The 15,900-nt window shown below is 46.8% G+C and overlaps 1 protein-coding gene across 1 annotated transcript in view; it reads left to right on the plus strand.

Moving 5' to 3' along the window:
- Positions 1 to 2,042: 2,042 nt before the first annotated feature.
- The window catches only part of GRAP2 (GRB2 related adaptor protein 2), a 504,271-nt gene continuing 490,413 nt past the window's right edge, over positions 2,043 to 15,900 (plus strand). Inside the window, exon 1 of the mRNA XM_068252025.1 lies at positions 2,043 to 2,095. The gene's annotated coding sequence lies outside the window, so the exon portion shown is untranslated. The remainder of the gene's footprint in view (positions 2,096 to 15,900) is intronic.

Genomic DNA, 15,900 nt, shown 5'->3' on the forward strand with positions numbered 1-15,900 from the left:
TAAAGAGTTAGTCTGGGCCTATAATCACACTGTGCATGACGCTACTGGTTATGCTCCTTTCCATTTGTTCTTTGGAAGGGAAGATGGAGGACCTCTGGATGTTTTGTGTGGAAGGTTAGAGGGGGATCAAACTTCAAGGACTATGCAAGAATGGGTTGAGAACCACAAAAATAGAGTACAAGAGATGTATGACTTGGTACGGCGTAGTAATGAAAAAGAATCTGAAACTTTTGAAAGGAGGTGGAATTTTCAGGTCGGAGACATTGACTTACTCCGAAACAAAGGAACACATGAGAAAGGAAAGTTGACATCAAGATGGGGTGCTGATTTGTGGAAAATAGTAAATCAGCCTTCAACAGACATTCCAGTGTATGATGTTCAGAAGATGGATGGCACGGGCCCCATTAAAAGAGTGAATGGGGCTCTGTTAAAATTGATGTCAGAACCTAAGCCTTTTGGAAAATCTAAGAATTGTGAAATGGAACTGGAAGAAATGGTCCCTTGTTGGGTCCCAGTGGAGCTCTCCAGTGGTCTTACACCCCAGGCTCAGAGAAATAGAGACCAAAATTTGGCTCATCCTGTTGATGAGTGGCAAGATGTTTCGGGTCTCAGGGAGGAGAGTTCTGGAAGCTCAGTAGAGAGTGAGAGGGGGAGTGATGCTGACCAGCAGGTTGAGGGTTCTCCTGAGTTAGAACCTGAGGGTTCCTTAAGGAGATCGTCCAGAGAGAATATTGGACTTCCTCCTAAACGCTATCTGCAAGAAGAATTTATATGGCAACAGAGGAGATAAAGTCTTCCTTACTGTATTTGAGCGATGTATTGTGTTATGCGAAGTGATTTCTTAGAGAATTGTAAGGGACTACAATTTAAAAAAAAGGGGAAAAATGTAGCCCTGCTACAAATAGTGCAGCTTATTTAACTTAAAAAAAAAAAAAAAAAAACATGTATTTTTATTTCTGGCCAGCATCAGCTATGAGAATTAGTGCTGGCACAGGCTGTATTTACACAGAGCAAGCAGCCAGCACTCAAGATGGCTGTTCTGCTCTCAGTCAGGGGGCGGGTGTCAGTTACACAGGTTGGGAACGCCCCTCCAGCTGAAGAGGCAGGCCCTCTCTGATTGTTACCTCAGAAGGTGACACAGGCAGCGTGAGGAGAGATGACAGAGACCAGAGGGGGAGAAACTGAGCTGACAGAGAGAGAAATGGCATTCAGTAGCAGAGGAATTTAGCTCACTGATGACACACAGAAAGGGGACCATGAGAGACAGCTCCCTGAGTCAAAACAGGGAGACACCTCATCCACAGAGGAGTGAGAGATAGCTCAGCAAGGCCAAGGAGACCGCTTCAGGAAAAATTGACAGATAAGTGAAATTTCACCACACAAACACAGAAAGAAAATGACAGGAGTTTTCCTAATAGTAATGACACAAAAATCAGACTGTCAAATCAAATCAGCTAAATATTCTTCGTCTGATTCTCTACAGTTAGATAATATATATACAGTGTGTGTGAGGAGAAGAAATGTTGTCATAGCAACACCAGAGTACTGTATAATGTGAATCAATGACTGTGCTTCCCTACCTGTCACCACAGAGCTGATCAGTGAGAGAATCTGTGTGTGCACTCACTGGTACTGATTATTCATCTGTCTCTCCACAGTAAAGCCAGTCAGCCTGTGTTTGAATGCATTTGCTCTGTACATTGACTGTGCATATGCCTCAAGAATAATCCCCAGTGTGGCTCTGCCTGATATGAGTGGAAAAGACACTTACCTGATGATATTTTTGGAGTGTTAATCTCTCTGTGTGGAGAAAAGAGAATAACACATTAGTAAAGAAATTTATCAATTCATGGGAGAAAAATAGGAACTTACCCGTGAACAGATCTGTTGCTGTGTTCTGTGTGTTCTGCAAGTGAAGTGATTGCATTTAGAGCTTAAACCAACCTGCAGTGAGAAGTAATAAAAGGAGACAATTGATACTTACATATGTGACATACAGGAAAAAGAAAAACTTTGATAACAATAAAGGGAAGAAACTTACTTCAGAATTATTGAACTGGCATCTTGGAGTGTGCTGCATGTAAAGTAAAGTAAGGTTAGTATAAGCTATCATCTGCTTCAGGAAAAGATCTTTCATCAGCAACTTATCATCAGTTCTTTTAAAGGGGTACCCCTACTCCATGATCATATACAGGTTTAAGTGTGAATATGAATTCATAGCCACTGTATGGTTAGATAAGACTTTTGCAAGGAACTGAAGACTGTTATGGTCATTACCATACAGTAAGGACTACTTCGAGTCAGTCACTACTTATCTACCCAACCAGAAGCATTAGTCCATTTCCTATTTGGTTTTCTCTCAGGTGTATTTGTTCACATACATGTATGCATACATATTTTTAGATAGGAAAGAGAAAACTGTATCGCTATAGACGTATTGAGAGTGAGATGAAGAAAAAGGTCTGATGAAGATTTGTGAAATGTGTATTTGCTGTGTTTTGTTCTTTGTTTTTCCTACAGGTGCAGGAACTTCAAGCAAGGTCCAAGTGCAGTAGCCTCTAATGATATTTCAGGAAGTAACCTTTTTCTTTTCAGGTGCTAGATCTTCAAGCAAGAAGTGTTAACTCTGAATTTGTTGCTTATTTTACCTCATTAATTTAGTGTATTTCAAGGGTGGTCTTGATATTGAGGATTTCAATTGGGGGTTTGTATTCTTGTTCTGCATGTTAGTGGACATTATTTCTTTGTTTGCCAAATAAAATCAATTGTTATTTTTCACCAATTTATCCTCCTGGTCAGTCGCTGTCCTTCCGCTTTAAGAGTAATAAGGGAACTCTCTCCTTGTGATAGTAATCGATTGGTCGGTTACATTTTCTTCCTGGATAAAGCTATGGGTATGCCAAGTAGATGGCTGCTTGTTGATGCTATAATTGTTGCATATGTAAATAATTTGCCTATAATTAGGCTCTGCACATCTGCACACTATGCTGCTAGTCATTCAGATGCAGCCTGTCTTGGGAAGCGCTGCCACCTCTCCCCTGCTATAAAAAAAAATTATATTTTTTTTATTCAGAGTCTAGGGATATAGTGCATAATTTTGCATCTGTTTTGAATAGAAGGTCTGTATTTGCCTCTAGGGGGCTCTGCATGCCTCTGTTGTGTCAGATGTGGCCTGGCTTCGGATGTGCTGCCAATTGTTGAAAACTAGTTTATGGCCAGCAACTCCCAGCTGGAGATGGCCCGAATGGTTCGCACACAAACGTATTCACGCGAACTTCGGTGGTTCGCGTTCGTGAACGAACGCAAAGTTTATGGCGGTTCGACCCGCCCCCTATACTACATCATTAGGTTCAACTTTGACCCTATACATCACAGTCAGCAGGCACAGGGTAGACAATAAGGCTACACTCCCTCCTGGAGTCCCACTACCCCCGACGCAGGCAGCGTCAGCCATTTCACTCACTCGTGTGGCTGCAGTGCAGTAATTAGAGAAGGGAGAGGTGCTCCAGAGACATTAGAGAAAGCTTAGTTAGGCTACAGTTAGGCTTGTTAGGTTGCTCTTTCTTGCTGATACTTATTGCTAAAAAGTACTCCTCATCCTCAACAGCTCTTTTGAGAGCTAATGTTGTTCTTCTGATCTATTTTGTGTGTGTGTGTCCCACAGACACTTGTGTTGCATATACAGCCCTGTCAGCCAGTCTTAGCTGCTGCACCTTGGCCCTTTGGTGATTCCTACTGTGCCACTGCCAGGCCCAGCACATTCAGTGACTCCCTGTGTGTGTGACAGCTGCACATTTGTAATACCCATCACTGCATATACCTACATGTTGTTCACAGTGCACCCAACTACCTACGTGAGCGCATGCAGTGTCACTGTACCTGTTCAGTACTTGTGTGTGTGTGTGACAGCTGCACATTTGTAATACCCATCACTGTATATACCTACCTTTTGTTCAGTGTACCCATCTACCTACGTGAGCGCATGCAGTGTGATATTTAATACCACCAGTCACTGCACCTGTTTACGGTACCTGTGTGTGTGTGTGAGACAGCTGCACATTTGTAATACCAATCACTGCATACCCACCTGTTGTTGCTCAGTGCACCTACCTACATACCTACATGAGCGCACGCAGTGTTATATACCACCAGTCACTGCACCTGTTCATGGTACCTGTGTGTGTGTGACAGCTGCACATTTGTAATACTAGTCACTGTATACCTGTTCACTGCACCTGTGTGACTGCACACTGTTTTATATACCAGTCCGTGCATATCTGTTAACTGCACCTGTGTAACCGCACATTGTTGTACCAGCAGTCACTGCAACCTGTTCAATGCACCTGTATAACCGTACATTGTATTAGCCAAGTCAGTGCATACCTTTCACTTCATCCCCCCCAAAATGGACAAAACAAGAGGCAGATCCAGAGGCAGGCCACCTGGCAGGTCTGTTCAAGGTTGCGCTGTTGTGATTTTGTGCGGCCCTCAACCAAAGTACAGTGTTCAGAAGAAGGCACGTGCCATCAACCCCCAGTATTGTCAGGATATAGTTGACTATTTAACACAGAACACCTCATCTTCCTCAGCTTCCGCACGGAAGCGTGACATGTCTTCCTCTTCCTGCTCTGATTCTGGCACCCCACTTAACACTCTGTCGGCAGCCATCACCAAAGTGCCATCATCACAGCGGTGTGGAAATTTTTTTGTGTGTCTGCCTCAGATGAGAGCAATGCCATCTGTGCTGTCTGCCACGAAAATTGAGCCGTGGAAAGACCAAGACCCGCGTAGGGACAACTACCTTACTAAGGCACATGATTACAAAGCACAAACTGCAATGGGATGACCACCTGAGGAAAAGCAGCACACAAAAGCAAAGCCACACACCGCAGTGGACGATACCAAGCCGCAATTATTTCTCAAATGAACTGTACTGTGATGTTGAAAGGCAAGTGGTGAAACCTCTGGCACACAGCATTGGGTCAAGGGTCCATCTGACCACGGATGCCTGGTCTGCAAAGCACGCTCAGGCCTGCCCGAAGACTAAGTCAGTCCCCACACACAGCATCTCTGCCTGCACGCCGTGTGACTGCCTGCCCCAAGACTAAGTCGGTTCCCACACAGCATCTCTACCTGCAGGCCGCTTGACTGCCTTCTCTGCCACCACCAACAGGGTCCAGGACTCCAGGCGGATTCCTGAATTTTTAAGGCCGTTGCTAGCAGCGGCCTCTATAATAATTTTTCTGGTGCGTGTATATGCCTGCCTAATTTTTCTGGTTGCACTGCAGCTGCAACAACAAAACAAAACGCATGTACAAGTGTCAATTCCCCTTCGTGATCATTACCTTGCCACGGTGAAGGGGCTTGCGTATCACAATAAAGCAATGACCGCCGGCTATATGAGTGTCTTGGGGGGGGGGCACACCTAAAGTAAATAAGGTGTTTACTTCATTGTGGACAGACCAAATTCGATCAGCTGGACAGTCACTGTTGTTCTGTCATTGAGCTTCCTCAGCCCGGCGACCATGTGGGCTTGAAAACCGCCATGGCCTGCACTCTCGCCATGGTGCGCACCAGTCCAGCACAGCCGTCACTACACAAACAGCTGTGTGCGGTGCGTTACACAGTGAGTTTGGTCTGTCAGTGTGAAGCAGTACTCTAATTACACTCCCTGATTGATGTATACACATGCAGAATGTTTTAAAGCACTTTAGGCCTGCAATTTAGCATTCAATGTGATTTCTGCCCTTAAAACGCTGCTTTGCGTCAAATCCAGATTTTTTCCCGCGACTTTTGGCATGTAGCCCACTCATCCATGCAAAAACTCAGATGTTAGACCCCTTGAAATGTCTTTTCCATCACTTTTAAGGCCAGCATAAATGTTTCTAGTTTTCAAAGTTCGCATCCCCATTGAAGTCTATTGCTGTTCGCGCGAACCAAACTTTTGTGGAAGTTTGCGTTCGAGGTTTGCGAACCGGAAATCGGAGGTTCGAGTCAGCTCTACTTCCAGCTTCACACTATGCTTGTTTGGTAATTAGAGGTTAGGATCCCTTCCAGAAGGATCACCTCATTGCAGTGGAAGGGTCCAGTACAGAACACTCTGCATGCAAACTGTTTTTGGAAGCTAACACCCTCCATTAGTGTTAATTTGCTGTATCTGTTTTGATGTGTATCCTGCCTATAATTAGGCTTTGCACGCCTATGCTGGCTGTCACTCATATGCACCCTGCTTTGGGAAGCGCTACCACCTCTTCATGCTGTCTACAAATGTAAATAATGTAACTATAACTTAGGGGCGTATTCATTAAGTGTTGGTAAAATTGCCATGTGCTTGTAGCGCACAGCAATTTTACTAATACTTCCAACAGCTCCGTAGTGCGCAATTAGCGCAACCCTCATGACCTAGGTAACACATATCTTAGCAGGGTACCATGTGCTGTGCTTCTTGCCTGTGTGCCATACCAAGGCAGCATGACGGGTATGGTAAGGTAAGGTATTGGTAAGATTGCCATGCAGCGAACATCACATTTTCAGTGCGCGAACACACATTTTCTGCAAATAGATAAGTTGGAGGCGTATAATATTAAGTGAGAAAAATGGAGTGAGTTTCAGGAATCGGTGGAATACAGGGATTTGGTGGAGGTTAGGCGTGAAGTCTCTTGTTGTTAAAAGGGTAGGAATAATGTTGACATTTAATTAAGGGGGAATTATTGTATGTTTTGATATGGATAGGATTGGATCATGAATTTAAAGAGAACCTGTACTGAGTAAAGATATTTAAAATAAACACATGAGGTAACATCAAATGAACATTACATAGTTACCTTGCCATCAGTTCCTCTCAGAAGCTCACCATTTTCTTATTACAATAATCCCTTCCAGTTCTGACAATATTTTGTCAGATCTGAAAAATATCAGTTGCTGTCAGTAAAATATCAGTTGCTGTCAATTATAGCTTAGTGTTGGGCGAACAGTGTTCGCCACTGTTCGGGTTCTGCAGAACATCACCCTGTTCGGGTGATGTTCGAGTTCGGCCGAAAACCTGACGGTGCTCGGCCAAACCGTTCGGCCATATGGCCGAACTAAGAGCGCATGGCCGAACGTTCCCCGAACGTTCGGCTAGCGCTGTGATTGGCCGAACGGGTCACGTGGTTCGGACCCGAACGCGCTCTGATTGGCCGAACTGTCACGTGGTTCGGGTAAATAAATACCCGAACCACGTCATATCTCCGCCATTTGTCTGTGGGTTTAGCTTTGGGTAGGCAGGCAGGGTAGTTCGCGCTCCAGCCACGCTAGCCAGGGTCCCCCCCAGTCATTGTGTGTCACTGCTGGGAACAGTAGTACACCGCTCGTTCAGCCACACTATATAGCATTCTGTGTACTGTTCTGTGTCTGCTGGGAACAGTGGTACACCGCTCGTTCAGCCACACTATATAGCATTCTGTGTACTGTTCTGTGTCTGCTGGGAACAGTAGTACACCGCTCGTTCAGCCACACTATATAGCATTCTGTGTACTGTTCTGTGTCTGCTGGGAACAGTAGTACACCGCTCGTTCAGCCACACTATATAGCATTCTGTGTACTGTTCTGTGTCTGCTGGGAACAGTAGTACACCGCTCGTTCAGCCACACTATATAGCATTCTGTGTACTGTTCTGTGTCTGCTGGGAACAGTGGTACACCGCTCGTTCAGCCACACTATATAGCATTCTGTGTACTGTTCTGTGTCTGCTGGGAACAGTAGTACACCGCTCGTTCAGCCACACTATATAGCATTCTGTGTACTGTTCTGTGTCTGCTGGGAACAGTAGTACACCGCTCGTTCAGCCACACTATATAGCATTCTGTGTACTGTTCTGTGTCTGCTGGGAACAGTAGTACACCGCTCGTTCAGCCACACTATATAGCATTCTGTGTACTGTTCTGTGTCTGCTGGGAACAGTAGTACACCGCTCGTTCAGCCACACTATATAGCATTCTGTGTACTGTTCTGTGTCTGCTGGGAACAGTAGTACACCGCTCGTTCAGCCACACTATATAGCATTCTGTGTACTGTTCTGTGTCTGCTGGGAACAGTAGTACACCGCTCGTTCAGCCACACTATATAGCATTCTGTGTACTGTTCTGTGTCTGCTGGGAACAGTGGTACACCGCTCGTTCAGCCACATTATATAGCATTCTGTGTACTGTTCTGTGTCTGCTGGGAATAGTGGTACACCGCTCGTTCAGCCACACTATATAGCATTCTGTGTACTGTTCTGTGTCTGCTGGGAATAGTGGTACACCGCTCGTTCAGCCACACTATATAGCATTCTGTGTACTGTTCTGTGTCTGCTCGGAACAGTAGTACACCGCTCGTTCAGCCACACTATATAGCATTCTGTGTACTGTTCTGTGTCTGCTGGGAACAGTAGTACACCGCTCGTTCAGCCACACTATATAGCATTCTGTGTACTGTTCTGTGTCTGCTGGGAATAGTGGTACACCGCTCGTTCAGCCACACTATATAGCATTCTGTGTACTGTTCTGTGTCTGCTGGGAATAGTGGTACACCGCTCGTTCAGCCACACTATATAGCATTCTGTGTACTGTTCTGTGTCTGCTGGGAACAGTGGTACACCGCTCGTTCAGCCACACTATATAGCATTCTGTGTACTGTTCTGTGTCTGCTGGGAACAGTAGTACACCGCTCGTTCAGCCACACTATATAGCATTCTGTGTACTGTTCTGTGTCTGCTGGGAATAGTGGTACACCGCTCGTTCAGCCACACTATATAGCATTCTGTGTACTGTTCTGTGTCTGCTGGGAATAGTGGTACACCGCTCGTTCAGCCACACTATATAGCATTCTGTGTACTGTTCTGTGTCTGCTGGGAACAGTGGTACACCGCTCGTTCAGCCACACTATATAGCATTCTGTGTACTGTTCTGTGTCTGCTGGGAACAGTAGTACACCGCTCGTTCAGCCACACTATATAGCATTCTGTGTACTGTTCTGTGTCTGCTGGGAACAGTAGTACACCGCTCGTTCAGCCACACTATATAGCATTCTGTGTACTGTTCTGTGTCTGCTGGGAATAGTGGTACACCGCTCATTCAGCCACACTATATAGCATTCTGTGTACTGTTCTGTGTCTGCTGGGAATAGTGGTACACCGCTCGTTCGCCACTGTATAGCATTGTGCTCTGTTTCGCTGCTGGGAATAGTGGTACACCGCTCACCCGTCACTGTATAGCATTGTGCTCTGTGTCGCTGCTGGGAATAGTGGTACGCCGCTCACCCGTCACTGTATAGCATTGTGCTCTGTGTCGCTGCTGGGAATAGTGGTACACCGCTCACCCGTCACTGTATAGCATTGTGCTCTGTGTCGCTGCTGGGAATAGTGGTACTGTATAGCATTTCTGTACTGCCACTGTACTGCTGCCAGTCAGCGTGTACTGTAAGGATAAGTGAAATGAGGAAGAAATCCGGTGAAAGAGGGAGGGGCAAGGGAAGAGGTGTTTCCCCTGACGGTTCACGTACAGGCCACAGGGGAGCACCCAAGAAAACCCACTCAATACCGCCCATGTTGTCCAGGACAACAACCCTCACAAATCCAAAAGAACAGGACCAGATAATTACTTGGATGACCTCTCAAGCGTCCAGCAGTGGGTTAAGCAGCACCAGCACATCACGCACGAGGTCCGAGTCCTCAGCCAGTTACAAGGAGCCAGTGGGCACAAAGCTGACACAACCGGCAGCGACACCACGCACACAACTGCCAGATAACCAGTCCGATGAATTACCTCAGGACACAATGGGGTATTCGCAGGAGCTATTCCCAGCCCAACAAACTTCCACCTTTCAAAGGTCAATGGAGGAACAGCCAGAAATGTTGTGCCTGGATTCACAACCGTTAACTGTGGGAAATGCACCGCGCACTGAAATACAAGGCGAGTCCGAAGAGGACTCGGAAACCCAAATCCCAGAGCAATTTGGGCAGGAGGGGTTGCAATTGCAGGAGGTCGGCCGACAAGATCTGGAAGACGACGTTGGAGTGTGCTGCGCAGAGGTTGTTGTGGGGAGCTCTACTCCACGGCGGTGGCCCACAATGACATATGACGAGTTTGAGGAGATGGAAGAGGAGGGTATGGACGATGTGGACAGAGACCCAGATTTTGTTTGTGAACGAGAACATCGCCGTCGTAGCAGCAGCACAGATGAGTCTGTTGAAGAACACACTGCTGCACGAGTTCGCCTTGTGCCACAAGGTAGGCGGCGCGCAATTTCAGGCACCACAAGCGTGGAAGTTCAAGTGAGAGGCAAAAGAGGAGCAAACAGAAATCGCCAGCAAGGAGGCAGGTGCTCCAAAGTCTGGGCTTTCTTTGAAGACTGCACTGAGGATGTTACCATGGCGATTTGCAAGGTGTGCAAGACCCGCCTGAGCAGGGGGAAAAATATTAACAACCTCTCCACCACCAGCATGAGCCGTCACATGCTATCCAAACATCCCACTCTTTGGGCAAACGCGTCAGGACAGGGTACCAGAAACAACACTGCCTCCCTTGGGTTCACCAGACCCGCCTCAGCAGCAGCAGTAGCCCAGCCATTGCGTGGTTCACAACATTCACAAACATCAGACGACGCTGACACTGTCACTTTCCGGAGTAGTGCTCTTGAGGTCTCCCAGTGTTCATCAAACACAACAACCAACAGCCCTTCCGTGTGCAGCGATACGGTTCAGTTGTCTGTGTCGGAGATGTTTGAGCGCAAGAGGAAATTGCCAGCAAATGACCCCCGGGCCGTGGCAGTAACAGCCAGCATAGCCAAGCTTCTGGCCTGCGAAATGCTGCCATATCGATTGGTGGAGACAAACAGCTTCAAGGGCATGATGTCAGTGGCCATCCCACGTTACGTGGTTCCCAGCCGCTACCACTTTGCACGCTCTGCAGTGCCTGAGTTGCATGAGCACGTGGTCAGCAAAATAACCCGAAGCTTGAAGAATGCCGTTGCCTGCAAGGTTCACCTCACCACTGACACCTGGACGAGTGCGTTCGGCCAGGGTCGATACATCTCCCTTACCGCGCACTGGGTGAACCTTGTGGAGCCTGGCAGCGATTCCTCACCTGCTACGGCACGGGTGTTGCCCACGCCACAAACAGCTGCACCGCCGTCCCTCCCACTGGATAACAGCAGCACCTACCTCTCTGACTCCTTCTCCTCCAACGCATCTCAAAGCTGTACCTCATCCGGAAACGCTAACCCAGCAGCAGTAGGATCGTGGAAGCAGTGCAGCAGAGCTGTTGGCATGCGTCAGCAAGCGTTGCTGAAGCTAATCTGCCTTGGGGATAAGCAGCACACAGGGGAGGAAATTTGGAGGGGAATAAAGGAACAGACGGATTTGTGGCTGGCACCGCTGGACCTGAAACCGGGCATGGTTGTGTGTGATAATGGGAGTAATCTCATTCGCGCTTTAAGGTTGGCTAAGCTGACACACATCCCTTGCCTGGCGCACGTGATGAACCTAGTAGTTCAGCGGTTCCTGAGGACATACCCAGGCGTGCCCGATCTGCTGTTGAAGGTGCGTCGAGTGTCCAAACATTGTAGAAATTCCAGTACTGCTTCGGGGGCACTCGCCAAGATGCAGGAGCGCTTCAATCTCCCCCACCATCGCTTGCTGTGTGATGTCCCTACGCGCTGGAATTCTACGCTGCACATGCTAGCCCGCTTTTGCGAGCAGAAGAGTGCAGTGGTCCAGTACATGACGGCGCAGTACCGAGGCGCATCCGGCCAGCTGCCAAGCTTCTGTGGATCCGATTGGGCCAACATGTTGGACCTCTGCCAAGTCCTCCAAAATTTTGAGCAATCCACGTTGCTTGTGAGCAGTGACAACTCTTCAGTCAGCATTACCATACCACTGCTGTGTTTACTGAAGAGGTCGATGTTAAAAATCAAGGAAACAGCTGTCATGATGCAACTGGGGGAATCTGAAGGAGAAAACGATCAGCGTGATGGTACCAACATCAGGCCATCCGCCTCAGGGAACGCTGGCCCCAGCAGCTATGACGAAGAAGAGGAGGAGGAACAGCTGGAGTTGGAGCAGGAATTTCATGCCACCACTGATGAGGGCCAGAGCGGTGCACGTTGGACTTCCACAATTCAACGCGAATGGTCAGCAGAAGCAGACCAGGAGGAAGGTGACGACTATGATGCATCACAACAACTATCACAACGCTCACAAGAGGATGATGAGGATTCTGGTAGGACTCTGGCACACATGGCTCAATTCATGCTAGACTGCATTGAACGTGACCCACGCATTGTGCGCATTCTGGACAACACCAATTACTGGGTTTATACCCTTCTGGATCCACGGTACAAACACAATGTTCCAAAACTGCTTGAAGAAAGAGTCAGACAGGTCAAAATGGAAGAATACCAGCAGGCCCTTGTGGAGACTTTAGAGAGGAGATTGACATCCTCCCCCTCCTCTAGCCAGTTGTACGCAGACAGACTGACTTCCGCAAACCCAGGACGACCAGGAGGGCAGCAAACAACGCAAGCCGCAGCTAGTACCCAAAAGGGAATGGTATCGGCAGTGTCCTTGGAGTGGGAAAATTTTCTGACACCCATGCAGCCGCAGCCCACTGAACAGCAAGCGTGCAGATCCACCTCCAACACCGATCGCCTGGAGAAGATGGTCAAGGACTACATGTCAGATGGCATAGCTGTGTCGAACCATCCATCTGCACCCTTCAACTATTGGGTATCGAAGCTAGACACCTGGCACGAACTGGCAATGTACGCAATAGAGGTGCTGGCTTGCCCGGCAGCCAGCGTTATGTCGGAACGCTGTTTCAGTGCTGCCGGAGGCATCGTCACAGATCGGCGTATCCGCCTCTCTACAGAAAATGCAGACCGTCTGACTCAAATTAAAATGAATCAATCCTGGATTGGAAATGACTACGCAACACTCCAGGACCCCAACCAAGTAACATGACCAATGAACATCTGGGATGGTGTTGCGTTTCCGGGCCCTGTTTATTGAACCTCTCATCTGTATTACATTTATGACTGCATGGCGGCAAAAAGCATTGCTGCTATATCCGCACGCTTTTTGTCCACATGCAAGGCCTGGGTTGTTGTGTCTCACAAAGCGTGGCCTTCTCCTCCTGCGCCTGCTCCTGTTCCATCACGTCTGCTGCTGCTGGGTTAGCGTTGCCGCGTGGTCCCTGTTTATTGAACCACTTATCTTTATTACATTTATGACTGCATGGCGGTACAAAGCATGCTATCCGCACGCTTCTTGCCCTCATGCAAGGCCTGGGTTGTTGTGTCTCACAAAGCGTGGCCTTCTCCTCCTGCGCCTGCTCCTGTTCCATCACGTCTGCTGCTGCTGGGTTAGCGTTGCCGCGTGGTCCCTGTTTATTGAACCACTTATCTTTATTACATTTATGACTGCATGGCGGTACAAAGCATGCTATCCGCACGCTTCTTGCCCTCATGCAAGGCCGGGGTTGTTGTGTCTCACAAAGCGTGGCCTTCTTCTCCTCCTGCGCCACCCTCCTCCTGTTCCATCACGTGTGCTGCTGCTGGGTTAGCGTTACCGGTCCCTTTTCCTGGAACCTCTTATATGTATTACATTTATGACTGCATGCCGACAAAAAACATGTTACCTGTGCAAAGAAAACAGACATTTCCCGCATTTAAAAGACAGTTTTCCCTTTGAAACTTTAAAATCGATTTTCTCAAAAACTATAAGCTCTTTTTGCTAATTTTTTTTTCCTCTTGTACCCACTCCCAAGGTGCACATACCCTGTAAATTTGGGGTATGTAGCATGTAAGGAGGCTTTACAAACCACAAAAGTTCGGGTCCCCATTGACTTCCATTATGTTCGGAGTTCAGGTCGAACACCCGAACATCGCGGCCATGTTCGGCCTGTTCGGCCCGAACCCGAACATCTAGATGTTCGCCCAACACTATTATAGCTGAGGAAAACTGATGTACCAGGTAATGTCCAGGTTTCCCTATGGCTCAAGTGGGCGATGTTACAGTTCAACTGTGTGCTGACCAGAAAGCTGTTATGGGGTACTAGCCATTTTCAAAATGGAGGACGGAAAATTCCCTTGATCACAGTGAACAAACAGGACGCGGGACAGGAGAAAGACACTGAGGAGTAGACTACATGGAAGGTAAGTATGACTTGTGTATGTTTATTTTGACTTTTAATTATCAGTTCAGGTTTTCTTTAAGTATCCTGAATGGGTGGAGGAGAGGAGAGGGGATTGGTTTTTTGGGTGGAGTTATTTTGTTTGTATTTTTTGGAAAACTGTATAAGCCTCTTGCACACTGCACGCGATTCCGATTCAGATTCCGCTTTTTAATCAGTTTTTACATCCGATTCAGATTCCGATTTGCAGTGTGCAGGGAGCAAACTGCAAATCAGAATCTGAATCTGATGTAAAAACTGATTAAAAAGCGGAATCGGAATCGGAATCGCGTGCAGTGTGCAAGAGGCCTTATGAAGGAGAGAATATGTAACTTTGTAGAAGTTAATTGTTGTTCAGGAAATATTCTTTTTTCTTCAATAAATTATATATAAAAAAACAAATTTTCTGCAAATGTTTGCGAACTGGCCATTTGTGGCAGAATCCATAGACTTTAATGGCAGGCGAACATCTGAGTCCTCGTTTCCACTATCGCAAATCCGCATGCATCCAACGCATGCATTCGCACATGTAATGCAAGTGGATGGGCCTGTTTCCACTGTAGCGTTGTTGAGGTGCGTTTTTTTCAGCGGTGAAAAAACGCACAAAAGAGCCGCAGAATTTGCCTGCGAGTGGAATGCATGCGAATCGCATACAATGTATTTAATAGGGAAATCGCATGCGTTTTCCCCATGCATTTTTTGCCGCGAATTCGCATAGGTACCAATGTAAATTCACACAGGCAGTGACATGGTTAAAATCGCATATACCCTCACCTATGCGCGGCAAAAAACGCATGGGGAATCGCATCCGCATGCTATTTCATCAGCGGTGGAATCCAGGCGATTCCGCACCGCAATAGTGGAAACGAGCCCTGAAACTTTCAGGTCATCTCTGCAGCCCCAATTTCTATCAAAAAGGTTAAAAAAGGTGTACCAGAACCCTGACAGCAGCATGGCAGAAGAGGATCAACTGCGAAATATAAAATACATATTTTGCGCAAACGCTTTTTTAATGGATATTTTTAAAGTTTAATGGCTCTTGACTTTAGCGGTTAATAGCAGAACTTAGAAATACCAAATTTGTAGGGTATGTTAAGGAGGACAGTGGGAACAAGAGGAAAGAAAACCTTGTAGTTTCTGAGAAAATGGATGTTAAAGTTAGATGAAAAAAATGTATATTTAAATGCGGTAAAATGACAGATAATTACAGTGACTTGCAAAAGAATTCGGCCCCCTTGAAGTTTTCCACATTTTGTCACATTACTGCCACAAACATGCATCAATTTTATTGGAATTTCACATGAAAGAGCAACACAAAGTGGTGTACACGTGAGAAGTGGAACGAAAATCATACAGGATTGCAAACATTTTTTACACATAAATAACTGCAAAGTGGGGTGTGCATAATTATTCGGCCCCCTTTGGTCTGAGTGCAGTCAGTGGCCCATAGACATTGCCTGATGAGGGCTAATGACTAAATAGAGTACACCTGTGTGTAATCTAATGTCAGTACAAATACAGCTGCTCTGTGAGAGCCTCAGAGGTTGTCTAAGAGAATATTGGGAGCAACAACACCATGAAGTCCAAAGAACACACCAGACAGGTCAGAGATCAAGTTATTGAGAAATTTAAAGCAGGCTTAGGCTACAAATAAAGTTTCTAAAGCGTTGAACATCCCACGGAGCACTGTTCAAGCGATCATTCAGAAATG

This window comes from Hyperolius riggenbachi, chromosome 9 (genome assembly GCF_040937935.1).
Source record: "Hyperolius riggenbachi isolate aHypRig1 chromosome 9, aHypRig1.pri, whole genome shotgun sequence".
Lineage (NCBI taxonomy): Eukaryota > Metazoa > Chordata > Amphibia > Anura > Hyperoliidae > Hyperolius > Hyperolius riggenbachi.